Consider the following 13,375-nt stretch of genomic DNA (forward strand, 5'->3'; position numbering starts at 1 on the left):
GAGGCATTTGCTCTGGAAGACCACACCAAGGGATTACAGGATCTAGACTTGGGTGACAACAATCCCCTCCTCCAATGCAGCCCTGGACTGAGTTGGGACCTGAAGAAGGACACCTTGGCCTTCCAAGCACCAGCCCAAGAGAACCAGTTCATGTGACGAGGAGTCCTGTCAGCAGTGAACAGCCTATTCGATCCCTTGGGGTTTGCTGCACCAGTGACCATCCAAGGGATACATCTCTTACATACTCTCTCCCTAGGTACCGAAGGACTGGGATGAGCCTCTTCCCCCTGACCAAAGAAAGGAATGGGAGGCCTGGAGAGACTTGCTCAATTGCCTGCAAGCCATCCACATACTACGCACCTACTTACCAGTCTCACCTGCCACCACCTCATGCAGAGAGCTGCACGTCTTCTCAGATGCGTCAACGAAGGTTATCGCAACTATAGCATATCTACAGGTTGTCAGCGGGGAGAACCATGCCCACGTGGGTTTCGTCCTGGGAACGGCCAAGCTAGCCCCAGAACAGGGACACACCATCCCACACTTGGAAGTATGTGGTGCTGTGCTTGCTGTAGAGCTTGCAGAAACGATAGAGAAGGACCTTACGTTCAATAATACTACCTTTTACACGGACATCAAATTAGTACTTGGATACATACACAATCAAAGCTGTCGGCTCTACGTGTGTGTTAGCCAAGTAGAATGCATCTGGCAGTTCTCACGCCCTAATCAGTGACGACATGTCCCTATGGATCAGAATCCAGCAGACCATGCAACGCGGTCTTTCCCTGCCTCCCAGCTGGCTGAGTCCTCCTAGCTAAAGGGACCTGACTTTCTCCTGCATCCAGACAACTTGCTACGGCATGAGGAGGAACACAATGAGATCCTAGACCCAGACCATGACAATGACGTTCGGCCTCAAGTCACTTGCATGAAAGTGGAAAAACAGACCACCTGCTACCTGGAAGCACGGCGATTTGAACACTTCTCCAAATGGACACCATGAGGAGGGGGAAAGATGACTGCTTTTACTATCCTGATTTCCAGGCTACCACTCCTCTTTAACTGCCTGCTGACTCAGGGAATTCCATTCCCACTGACCCAAGACAAGTCACAGTTGAGCCAAGCGATGGATGCTTCCTGTGTATCTATAGCAGAAGTTTAATTAGAGTTGCGGTAAAAGCAGTAATCTTTCCCCCTCCTCATGGGAGATGCTCAGTAAAGACAAAGGCAGGAAAAGAGGTTGTAAAATCACAGTAAAGCAGGAAAAAGGCCAATAAAAGGTTCAACTATCTCTCTCTCCGTTAGTGGGCATATAGACTACAATTCCCATCATTCAAAGCCTTAAAGAGGCAACACACATTTTTGATAGAGCTAATACAAGCTTCTAAGCTGTGGCTAACAGTACATGCCCCCAGGCTTAAAAATGATGGGGACCTCTGCATTATATGAAAGCCAAATCTGATTGGCTGCAAGGCATTTCATATCATTATGTAAGCAGGATGATACATGATTAGCTGGAATCACATTGTCAGCAACAAATTGTTAGGAAAAAATAGATGCTAAAACAACCGTTGAGAGAGGCAGTGAATAGTTGCAAACCAAATAGGCACTTTAGAAGTTTGGAGGAAACTTTCAGGTCCTCTTAAAGACAGCAGGAAGCAGATGGCTTGCAGTTTTGTGTTGCCATTTGCTAGAAGCTGCATTTCACCCTGCTCCAGTAACTTTTTGATGACTGAGTCATATTGGGTCACTAGCAATAGTGTCTCAGATTTGAGGGATATTTACCCATGCACTCACATGATCGTAATAGCCTCATACAGTTTAGTTACATAGTTTTTATTAAAGCAATATTGGCACCAGCGTCCATATCACTCTAGTAACATAGGAACCAAGCCTGAGGGGGTTGAGGGTATCATGCATGATATGGGGAAACTAGGAAATCAATGTAGGGAGCGACTTCTTTTTTCCACTCTGAGGGCTGGACAAGAGCCCTGGTTGATCCAACCTTTAGTAGTTTGGATCCAAAACAGACCTTCTCCTTCACCATAAGGCACAGTATTTCCATTATAGCCCTCAGCAGCAGATACCCTTTAATCTGCACACACTTCTTGTTGAACTCCAGGGCAAATTAGAAGATGGCATCCATGCTACCATAATGAAGGAACAGCATAATCCTGAGCTGTGGGATCATAGGTGGGTGTCGTGGAGGAGACAATTAAAAAACACAAGACAGGATGTGCCACAGCATAAGGTTTTCAAGTATGGGTGGCATCAGAGGCTCTAAAGAATTTTTATGCTATTTTTCAATCTGAACACTAGAGGGCACAGTGCATGCTATAATTACCCACCTCACTACAGTACTAAAGGGTTTTTTTCCTTCTCGGCTTCTTGGTGCTTGTGCGAGTACAAGAAAATTGCAGAACCTCAGATAATGAAAAAAGTCAGGTTTTTATCCTCATTGCAAAGGTAGGGCATTACTGCCCCAAATTTACAGCTTTCTCCTATTCTGTGCTGTTGGGTAGAGGTGAGGAAAGGAGGGAGAGTATTTGCTATGGAACTACCCTAGTTTTGTTTCTAACAACAAGCACTTGAACGAATTTCAGCACTAATTTCTTACAGGTTTTTTTTAGTTCTTTTGATTTTTGAATTTGTGCCACTGAGGCTTTTGCTTCCCATTTTTAAAAAGCAATTAAAGACCAAGCCTGTTGCAAACGTCAGAACAGTAATGTCTCTAGGCTTTGTTATCATTGGTTCCCATCATGCTCAGAGCTCAGCTTTTCTCTTAAGTCCATAATGCTTTGTCCTATCACCTTACCCACTTGCTGCTTTTGAATGGATGCGTGTGCAAAGATACCTAATCCTTGGTTTCCTGCAATGAAAGTACCAAGAATCCTTTTTAGGTACAGCAATCTGAAGGTCAAAGTTGATGGAGTTTTTCTGCCACCTGTCATAGGCCCAAACTTTCTCACCAGATATTTCTGTATTTAGGATAGGCACTTTTGGGATCAGCATTCTGATATTCAGAGGTTCATCTCAGACTATTTTTTTTAAATGATCCAGGGATGTGCCCAGCCCTCAACAAGCCTATAGGAGGAGGTGCTATTTTACTCTATTTCCCATTTCTGGTCCTTGAGAGCCATATCTATATGCAGTGTTGAGGCACACAGTACGATGAATTAGCATTGACAGAATAAATCAAACCCTCTCTAAAAGGCTAAATATATTGCAAGGAATAGAGTCTAGGGGGAGGCATGCTTAAGTAAAGCCATAGTTAGAATCAATATTTTGCTGTGATTTTCCAAGTATCCCTTGGGTCATACCCAAAGTGTCCTAAAGACACCATTTTAGCTGGCAAATTCAACTATAATTAATTCACCTTTATTAATTGGCTCCCCATCATATTTATTTATTTGCCTTCAATTTCTATTACACCCTCCCCGAACTAGCAGGCTCAGGGCAGATTACATTCTATAAAACAGCACATTAATAACAACAATATAATTTAAAATTTTAAAAATTAAAACAACAATTTAAAAACAGTACAATAGAAGTATTTAAAAGTACAAAGAAGGCAGTGCAGGAGTAATCAGTTTATCAATTTCAGTCCACCACCGAATCCGCCATATTAAAATTCCTTGCGTAGTTGGTTAAAAGAAAGGTCAGTGGTGGATGCCTCTAGCAGGGAGGGCAGGGTGTTCACCTCTATTTGGCTGGTAGGGGCCCAGCTCAGCCTCCACCGTACGCCTGGTGTAACAGCTCTGTCTTACAGGCCTGGCGGAAAGATAACAAATACTGCCAGACCCTGGTCTCATTAGACAGAGCGTTCCACTAGGTTGGAGCCAGGACCAAAAAGGCCCTGGCCCTGGTCGAGGCTAAGCGGGCCTCCCTGGGGCCAGGGACCACTAGCAGCTGTTTGTCACCTGATCGAAGCATCAGGTGCTTATTGTGCTATTGGGCAAAAATGTTAGATAGTTGTGTTGGACTGTAGAAAAATTCCAACCACTTCCTCTCAAACAAAATAGTTGCATAATATCTTTTTATTAGAACTGATCAAAATATCATGAGTTGATGAGCAAGCTTTCAGTTCTCCAGAATTTTTCATCAGATTTTATGTTCATTCTGTATGAGAGGAAGGGGACAAAAATGATTACATGGCAAGCAGCCCTCATAAGCAAAGACTTATTTGAAGCACATCTTCTTGTTAAAGAAACCGTCTCTGATGGCTGGTTCTGATACCACAGTCCTATGAATCTGGTTAGTGTTAACAGTCCTGTATGTACTTTTTGTCTTTGTCACAAAGGAAGCTAAAAATATGGGGCATGGTATCTTGCCCTATTTTATATATTTTCCACCAAAAATGACTAAAGTACTTCCTTTATTACGTAACTTTCTCAAAAGACTCGAACCATTCACTGCCTTCCCACTCTGTCAGAAATGTCTGTGTGACTCTCCAGAGTTTTTGACCTCAGGGTCCTACAGTTACCCACTCCATATGTGAGCTTTTAAGCAACTACTATTTGACTTCAAGTTGTCTGAATCTTCCCTTCATCATATACAGTCCTACTCAGCAGTGATGTTTGACAGATTATTAGGCCCTTGTATGTGGGGTTCCCTGCAGTTCTATAAATTGTCTTGCCTTGCCCATCTACAAACATGGATCTGACCAATACTTTGACTTCTTTAGATTCTAAGTTGGCAAAACCAATGAAATTCTTAACTATCTATGAGCAGTCATAGGAAAGGAAATAGGCCATTGCTGGCTTCTGGAACTGCCCTGTCTCAAATCAAGCAAGCTGTCTAGCACAACAAAAAGGACATCCCATATAGTATAAAGCATAGACAGGCAGTGGCATAGAATTTTCTTAAAGTGGTACCTGCAAATTTGATAGATGGGCATAGAGTTTATCCCAGTTACCAGGGAATAAGTATTTGCTTCTATCCCAAACAAATAAAGGAAATAACTATTCCACATAGTTATCTATAGAGCTACGGACTGACCAGAAAAAAAATGGATGGGCCTCCTCTTGTGCTTTTAACAGCAGCTTGGCCTGCACAAATTAGCAGGTGAAACTTTTCAGAGCATTGAGGTAATGCTCAGCAGTGCACTAACTAATATCTTCAGAACATGCTGTTGTTAAAGGCGTAACTACTGAAGCTCATTGGAATTTCAGCAACCCCAGATATCTATTCCTCTTTAATTTAATTACTTAGTAACAGAAATGAGGGCTCATGTCCTGTGGCACCCATGAGTTCATCAGAACAGCAGCTTTACAGTGTCAAGAGAGATAATCCAAGTTCTGAAAGCTGCAAATATAAATATTGTTCTTGTAAATTTTAGGCCATGTGCTGCATCATTGCTTGCACATGTAGTTTAAAGTCTCAACCACCTGTCACACCTTGGGAAGTAAACCATTAAACAGCTGAAATTAGGGTTACCAGGCCCCCTCAACCTCCCGGGGGGGATTGGGGCCTGGCATTCACCTTTCCGGGGGGGGTGCGCTCAAGCATGATGATGTCATTTCCGAGAAGTGACATCATCACACGGCGCCCCAACCAGAGCACGCCCACGCTCCGCAGGGGCTTGGATCGGGGCTGCTGCAGAGGGAAGGAACACTCCTGCCCTCTGCAGTGGCCCAAAACGGGCCCAATCCGCACCAAAACGGGCTCGTTTCAGGCCCGTTTTGGCATGGATCAGGCCCATTTTGAGCCACTGCAGAGTGCAGGAGCACTCCTGCTCTCCACAGCAACCCAAAATGAGCCCGATCCTCACCAAAACAGGCTTATATCGGGTCCATTTTGGCGCAGATTGGGCCTGTTTTGAGCCACTGCGGAGCGCAGGAGTGCTCCTGCCCTCCACAGTGCCGAAAACAGCCCCATTTGGGCGCTGATCGAGCCCATTTTGAGCTTCTGCAGAGCGCAGGAGCGCTCCCATGCTCTGCAGCAGCCCTGATCTGGGCCAAACTGGGCTGATCCAGGTGGCTGCTGCACACGGGAGCACGCAGCACTGCAGGGGAGCGCGCACAGAAGGTGCACCCCCAGGTAAGTGGGGGCAGGGTGTGAGTGGTGGGGGCGGGTGATCCCCTGCCCCCACCAGGGGTATGGTATCCCTAGCTGAAATATAGGATGCTACTTGGACGCACAAGCCTGTGCTCATTGGGTTTATTTAGTTGAAATGGTCTGTTTAGGGAAGCACACCTGTAGCATGCGTGGAAATAATTATAAGATATAGAGTTACAAAAATTCATCTGATTGAAGACAAGCCCTGCTGGATTGGATGAAAAACAGCAACCTGTTTTGAATTGTGGCCTGGCAGGTGCCCCTGGAATGGTTACTAACAGGCCATGATGGCAACAGCCCTCTCGTGCTGCTTGTCCCCATGATCTGCTATTCAGAGATACATTGCTTCATTTTTCTCCCCTAGTTAATTGCCTTCATTTCACAAAGCCATGTGGGCTAGTAAGTATAACCCCATCTCTTACAGCCACTAGTGATTAGCAGTGCACTCAAGAAGTGTAGGCAGTGGCTGGGAAAGAGAGGGTGTAAACTCACTGTGTGTATTCTCTGCCTGGCCTCACAGAAACTTTGGCTTCTTAGCCAAAATTGTGCTGGCCCAGGAGCTGTACTTTTGACCCCAACACTGCATGAGTCAGCAGTGCCATCACTGAACTGTAGAAAGGACTATACGGCCAGCAGGACAAATTGGTGCATCTTTTATTGTATTAGAATAATCAAATCGGACTGGACTTGGGCTATCTGTACAATATATTTATTTGCCTTGAATGATATGAAAGATGAGATATGAATGTTTTAATAAAATAATTAATGAAATATGAGGTACCCCATGCTCTGACCTGGATATCCCAGGTGAACCTGATCTCATCAGATCTCAGAAGCTAAGCACGGTCGGCCTTGGTTAGTAATAGGATGGGAGACCTCCAATGAAGACCGGGGTTGTAGAGGCAAGCAATGGCAAGCCACCTCTGTTAGTCTCTTGCCATGAAAACCCCACCAGGGGTCGCCATAAGTCAGCTATGACTTGAGGGCACTCTCTACCACCAAAGTACCCCATATAATGAAGCTCTAATACTACACAGAGGGAGTTATGGGAGATCAAGGAGTCCATAAAAGGATAACTTGGATAATATTTGTATTTCTTTATTTTTATTATTATGTAAGTTTAATATGTTTATACCCCACTTTTCTTCCTAAAAGGACACAAAGCAGCTCGCTCCTTCATTTTATCCTCACAGCAACAACTCCATGAAATAGGTTATGCTGAGATAAAGTGACTGACCCAAAGCTACCTGTCCATGACAGAGTGCAGATTTTAACGTGGTCTTCCAGATCCTAGTGCAACACTCTAAGCACAACACTACACCGTACTGTGTCTCAGATCAGCTATAAGACCTTGCACAGAACTCAACACACGAACACACATTTGTCTTCTGTTTGGTGGCTTGGTCAAATAGACCTTCCCTTTGCCACTACAACGAATGCACTAGTTGCCTATAACTAGTACGTGTCTTGCCTGCATTTTCTTCATAATTATGCACCACAGTCAAATTTTCATTAAGTAACCTGAGCCAGCATTTGGGTTTGCTAGAGCCAATAACACCTTTATTTTTGTATTAGGAGCCTCCCTCTGTATGTATGTGTGTTTTAAATGGTCCTTTTTTGAAATGTTTCAGCTCACTCTAACATCATAATAATGTATCCAATTATGTGAGATTTCTCCCCCATCCCCTTCTTCCCAATCACAGAAGTACCTTCTCAAGCTGGCACATGCCTTGGTTTGCAATCAGACAGAACTTCTGTGCTCAGGAAGCAGCTGAGACATAGCAAAGAAAACGAAGAACATCCTGTACTGCACAATTGGCGACTGCTCTGTAGTGCTCATTGTATACTTGCTGAAAGTAGCCAAGGTTTAGATAATCCCTTCAGTTTCTCTTCTTCATAGGGTGACCAGATGCAAAAGAGAGAGAGAGAGAGAGAGAGAGAGAGAGAGAGAGAGAGAGAGAGAGAGAGAGAGAGAGAGAAGACTCCTGCACTTTAGACAGTTATGCAGAAAAGTTACGCAGAAAACCTTTGCACAAGTTTAAATTCGCTGTTTGACATAGCTACAAAGAGTACAGGAGCCTCTGTCCTGGTTTGCATCTGGACACCCTATGCCTTTATCACCTAGGTCTAATCTTCTCTCAGAGCAAGAATCAAAAGATTAGTGGGCTTTGCCTACTACTGAGGAGCCCTGCTTCATCAATACCTCACATATACAGAGATCCTCTGAATAGATCAAACACTTAATTGAAGGATTTAAACATGTCAGCAGAAAGACAGCTCTAGGGCAATTCTTGTACAGATGTTTCTTAAAAGGGAAGCCCTGAAGTTTCATTAACAACAAAGCAAGCAACCAAAATGCTAGTGCACACTGCATAGTTGTATGCATGTGTCTAATATTATATTCCACTGTATTCTATATTGATGATGCAATTGATAACTTTCTAGGGTTACAATGTGACACCAGTGATGGTATAGCATATTACTGTTGTTGTCATCACTGTTATTGTTATTAATAATTACCCTGCTTTCCTCCCCAGTGGGGACCCAAAGCAGCTTTTATCATTCTCCGCTCCTCCATTTTGTCTCACAACAACCTTTCATGGTAGGTTAGGCTGAAAGTATGAGACTAGCCCAAGGTCAGTCAGCAAGCTTCCATGACCTAGTAAGAGCAAGAATCCGTCTAGTAGTGCCTTAGAGACTAACTAGATTTCCAGAGTATGAGCTGTTGAAAGTCAAAGATCCCTTTGTCAGATATATGGAGTGAGAAAAGGTAATCCTGGCAGAGGGTAATAGGTGTATTGCCAATTAGTGTCAGGAAGCTAGCTATAATATATGTTGCCATTACCTTGATAGCTCATGGGTGTGAAGTGCAGAAAATTAGCATCTGTAGTGTGAGGAAAAATCCAGTGTCCCAATTCAATCCTGGGAGGTCCATAGGTCTGAATTTGCAAATAAACTCAATTTTAGCATAGACCAACGTAACTACCCACATGAAACATATCAGACGGGGATTCAAACCTGGACCTGCCAGATCCTAGTCCAACACTATATCTGCTATACCACACTGGCTCTCTCATCCATTTTTCTATCTTTTAAAAAAAGTTTCAAGTCAAGGAAAGTTTTAAAGTACCATAGGAGCATCACCTAAAGGATACCAAAGCAATTATATTTTCAACTATCAGCCATCTGATTTGTTTAAAAGGATTGATATATCTGAAGATCTCAGGCCTGGTAGCATTGGTATCCTTGCAACATTCAGCTGGCCTAAGGGTTTATCATGTGAGAGAGGACTTGCTATGTTGCTAAATGTGTCATGAAGGGTTTGGGTTTTTTTTAAAGAAACTACACAAATGTTTTTGCCATATATCAAAGGAATTACTGATCAGATGGGAAAGCTTATGAAAAAGCATAACCTTCAAGCAGTATTCAGACCCACCCAAAAAATACAACAGATGCTACGATCAGCAAAAGACAGTAGAGACCCCCTCACCTCTGCAGGAGTATACCGTATACCCTGCAGCTGTGGACAAGTGTACATCAGGACCACAAAGCGTAGCATCCAGACAAGAATAAAAGAACATGAAAGACACTGCAGACTTGGACAACCTGAAAAATCAGCAGTGGCTGAACATAGCCTAACACAAACAGGGCACAGTATCTTATTCCAGGACACCAAAATACTGGACAACACTTCCAACTACTTTGTCAGACTGCACAGGGAAGCCATTGAAATTCACAAGCATAAGCAAAACTTCAACAGGAAAGAAGAAACCTTAAGAATGAACAGAGCATGGTTTCCAGTTCTGAAAAACACCAGGCTAACAAAACACTCTACACCCAACAATAGCCCTGCAGAGAAGATTAGCACATCAAGCACCAATCCATATGCAAAAGAACCTCCTCAGGATACAGTGAAGCCTCCCGCCATTAGCATTCCACACCCTGGGAAACTCTTACAGGATGACTCAGCTCACCCCCACCCCTCCTGAGTAGACATAAATGACCTGCCAACACCTTTTCCACACTGTGACACTGAGAGATCTCTGTCTTTTGGTGCTACACCTCTGAAGATGCCAGTCACAGCTGCTAGCGAAACGTCAGGAACTACAATGCCAAGACCACGGCAATACAGCCCAGAAAACCCACAACAACCATCGTTCTCCGGCCGTGAAAGCCTTCGACAATACATAAAACTACACAAAGTCGAAGGCACATGTGTTGCATGGTAAGAATGTTAAAAACTACTTAGTAACTGCATGTTCCTGAGTATGCAACATTATAAATTAGTCAAAGCTAAGGCAATGTTTTCAAGATGGCCTTCCATATTAAATAAAGTATTAAATAAATTGTATCCTGTGATCTAATTTATACATGACAAGGAATGAAGGGGTGTGAAAGGGTGCATGACTACCAATACTAGCCTTGAGCACATCAGCGAGTATACCTCTCTGCAAGATATAAATTGTATACTGGATGTGCAACCAACCCATAACGCAATGTCCTATAGGTTGGTTACGTATCAAATATGCAGAGTTGATCTGCTTAGATATAGTATTAGATGGACTTCAAAAATTGTGCCTAGGCTAAGAAAGTGGATGGCTTATACATTTACTTTTCACACTATAAGATATGAACATTGTGGTTCCATATCTCTCCTGCAGTGTGATACATGAGGTTTCCTAGCATGCTATGCTTGCTTATGTCCTTGTGGGGAAGAAGAACGTTACACTAAAAGCCTGAAGTGCCTATTTGCGTATGCTTTGGGGCTTAGATGCTGAGGGTGACAGAGCTAACTGAATGATCAGCCCCAGACTATGTTGTCTACATGGCTGGCTTCCCAAGGTAATAAAAGGTCTGTCTCAGAATAAAACTCTCTTTTCTGGGGATGTGTCTTGTATTCTTTGTTGAACTCTATAGCAGCCATCTGTCTGGGCCTATAGACAAACAGATTCTGCAAGAACTTTTGCATCTGTGGGTCAGAAGAGTCAGTATTATTTCCATGTAAAATACATGCATTGGAAAAAAGTTCAGCAGGTCACAGTCTTATGGGAGCCAAACTCTTGCATAAGTTATGTGTGTTTAAATAGTAACTGCATAATCCACCCTGAGGTTATATGCTAACATTTTGAATTAATGCTTAAAAAAGAATTTATCCACAGATGTTGGTAACTTTTATCTATCATTCTTTGGTACTATCATAGCAACTGTACCTTCCCAAACCATTTCAGCTTCAGAATTCCAGCCAAAGATTCTAAAATGCATTTTATTCAAAGTGTAATATTTGCACTAGCTCACATCCAATGCCAGTAGCATGCTATTTCATTCCCTTATAAGAGAGGAATAGCTAATAACAGCACATTTTGGTTGTTGCAGTTTTTGAACTGAAACAGCACATAAGGGGAGATTGCTCTACCCACCTTCAAAATATGCGTGGCTGCTATTTTGTGTGAATAGGACAATGTGTGTATTTTGTACATTTGCTATTCACAAATGTGTACCTAAAATAAACCTGGATACCGAAGCTGCTTCCCCCTCCTGCTGCAGCCCACAGTGGACTCACAAGAACACTATAGTGATCGAAGTATAAGTATGCCCTCAGAAGGAGAATTGGTCAAAATTACCATTCCCTCTTCTTCAAATGGAAATGCTGTTTTATGAGACGAACTGTATGGTTGGATGTACCCTACTGTTTGCTAAAGACTTTCTGAAAGAAATAAAACTTTTTTTTATCCTTTCACGAAATGGCACAGGTGTGAGTGGGAAGAAGAAATTGCTTATCATGTGCACTGTCCCCATAGGTGTCTATAACGCAGAGAACTAACAGAACTGAAAGTCACAGTTGGCACTCTAGGTGGGAGAAAAATACATTTTCCCAGTTCCCAAAATATTGTGGTTTGAAGTGCTAGGAGAACATGATTTCCTTGCAACAGAAGCACTAACTTGTGGAAAGATACCTGAGCTCCGTGCCCGGTTATTATGTGAAAGAAAAATGCCCAGAAGTGTTCTTAGACAGTGAAGATACTGATTTTTAAAAATGTACATCTTCTTATTGTTGGTTGATTACTCATAATGCATGAAGGAAAAGTCATTTGATTCCACTTTAAAAACTGCAGTGGCCACAAAATTTATCTCCCCAATTGGAGGCCATATATTCCACCTGGAATTGTAGTTTAACTTACCTTGTAATAAGAAGAACATCTCCTTAATTGTTCCGGTTTCTGCCTGTCACTCATTTTTGCAGGCATTGTTGACATCTGAAGAAAGGGAAGATGACTTGTGAAAGTCTCACCTCTGTAGAAACCTTCGCCTCTCTGAGCACTGATACAGAAGGAGTTCTTTTTTAGTTGTATTTTTTAAAAAATAAAATACTATTTCCTGGCTCATAAGCCAATTTCAGTAGAGCAGTTGGGAAGCTTTTTCTTCTCCTTGGAAAGTGAATAAAATCTAAGGAAACTTTTGAGTTTAGTAGAATTTAATTGGACACCTTGGCATAAATTTGGTGAAGCAAAACCCAGCAAAATGTCAAAACCTGACAAGGGCAGTTTAGCTAATTGGGCTGGTGTTCTTGTGCATGCACTTGCCAAACGTGCTGCCATTGTAAATGCTGTTGAAGAACTGGGGGGAGTTAGTCTTCCACATTCCCCATGAGCCTATAAAAAACTCAAGGTTTGCCTTCCAAACCCCCCAGAAACAGCCCAAGAAGCAGCCCTAAAATCAATAGCTTACCGTGTAGTACCCTGGTGGTTTTGTAAATTCTCCCTGATTCAATTAAGTATATATTGCATGTGTATAATCACCAAGCTCACGTCTCTCACGAGAAGGCATGGCTCAGTGGTAAAGCTCCTACTCCTACATAGAAGTGAAAGCTGCTGCCCATTGCAGAAACAAAAGAGCTGTGGGGGGTGAGTGGTCACACATAAAATGTGATTTCAGTAGGGGTTTCTCCCTATTAAACATACTTTACATGTTTAATCAGGTCCTCATTCACATGTTTGTTAACCCTTTCACAGAACTCCAAAAAGTTGGTTAGACTGAACTTCCCCTCACAGAAGCCATGCTAATTATTCAGTAGGGCTTGTTCCTCTATGTGCTTAATAATCCAGTCTTTAATAACAGTTTGCACCAATTTACCCAGATGTTAGGCTACCCAGTCTGCAGTAATCTGGATATCTTTTGGATCCCTTTTTAAAACTGTTACATTTACTACCTTCCAGTCTTCTGGAAAGGAAGACAGATTTAGTAGTATTACATTTGGGGGGAGGGGTTAGGAGATGAACATTTTTCTCTATAAGTTCATTATGAACCCTCAGGTATG

At 42.7% G+C, this 13,375-nt stretch overlaps 1 protein-coding gene across 1 annotated transcript in view; it reads left to right on the top strand.

Moving 5' to 3' along the window:
• LOC129326872 (protein shisa-6-like) overlaps window positions 1-13,375 on the top strand; it is a 367,308-nt gene that overhangs the window by 55,842 nt on the left and 298,091 nt on the right. The window lies entirely within an intron of this gene.

Source organism: Eublepharis macularius, chromosome 4 (assembly GCF_028583425.1).
Source record: "Eublepharis macularius isolate TG4126 chromosome 4, MPM_Emac_v1.0, whole genome shotgun sequence".
NCBI classification, from domain to species: domain Eukaryota; kingdom Metazoa; phylum Chordata; class Lepidosauria; order Squamata; family Eublepharidae; genus Eublepharis; species Eublepharis macularius.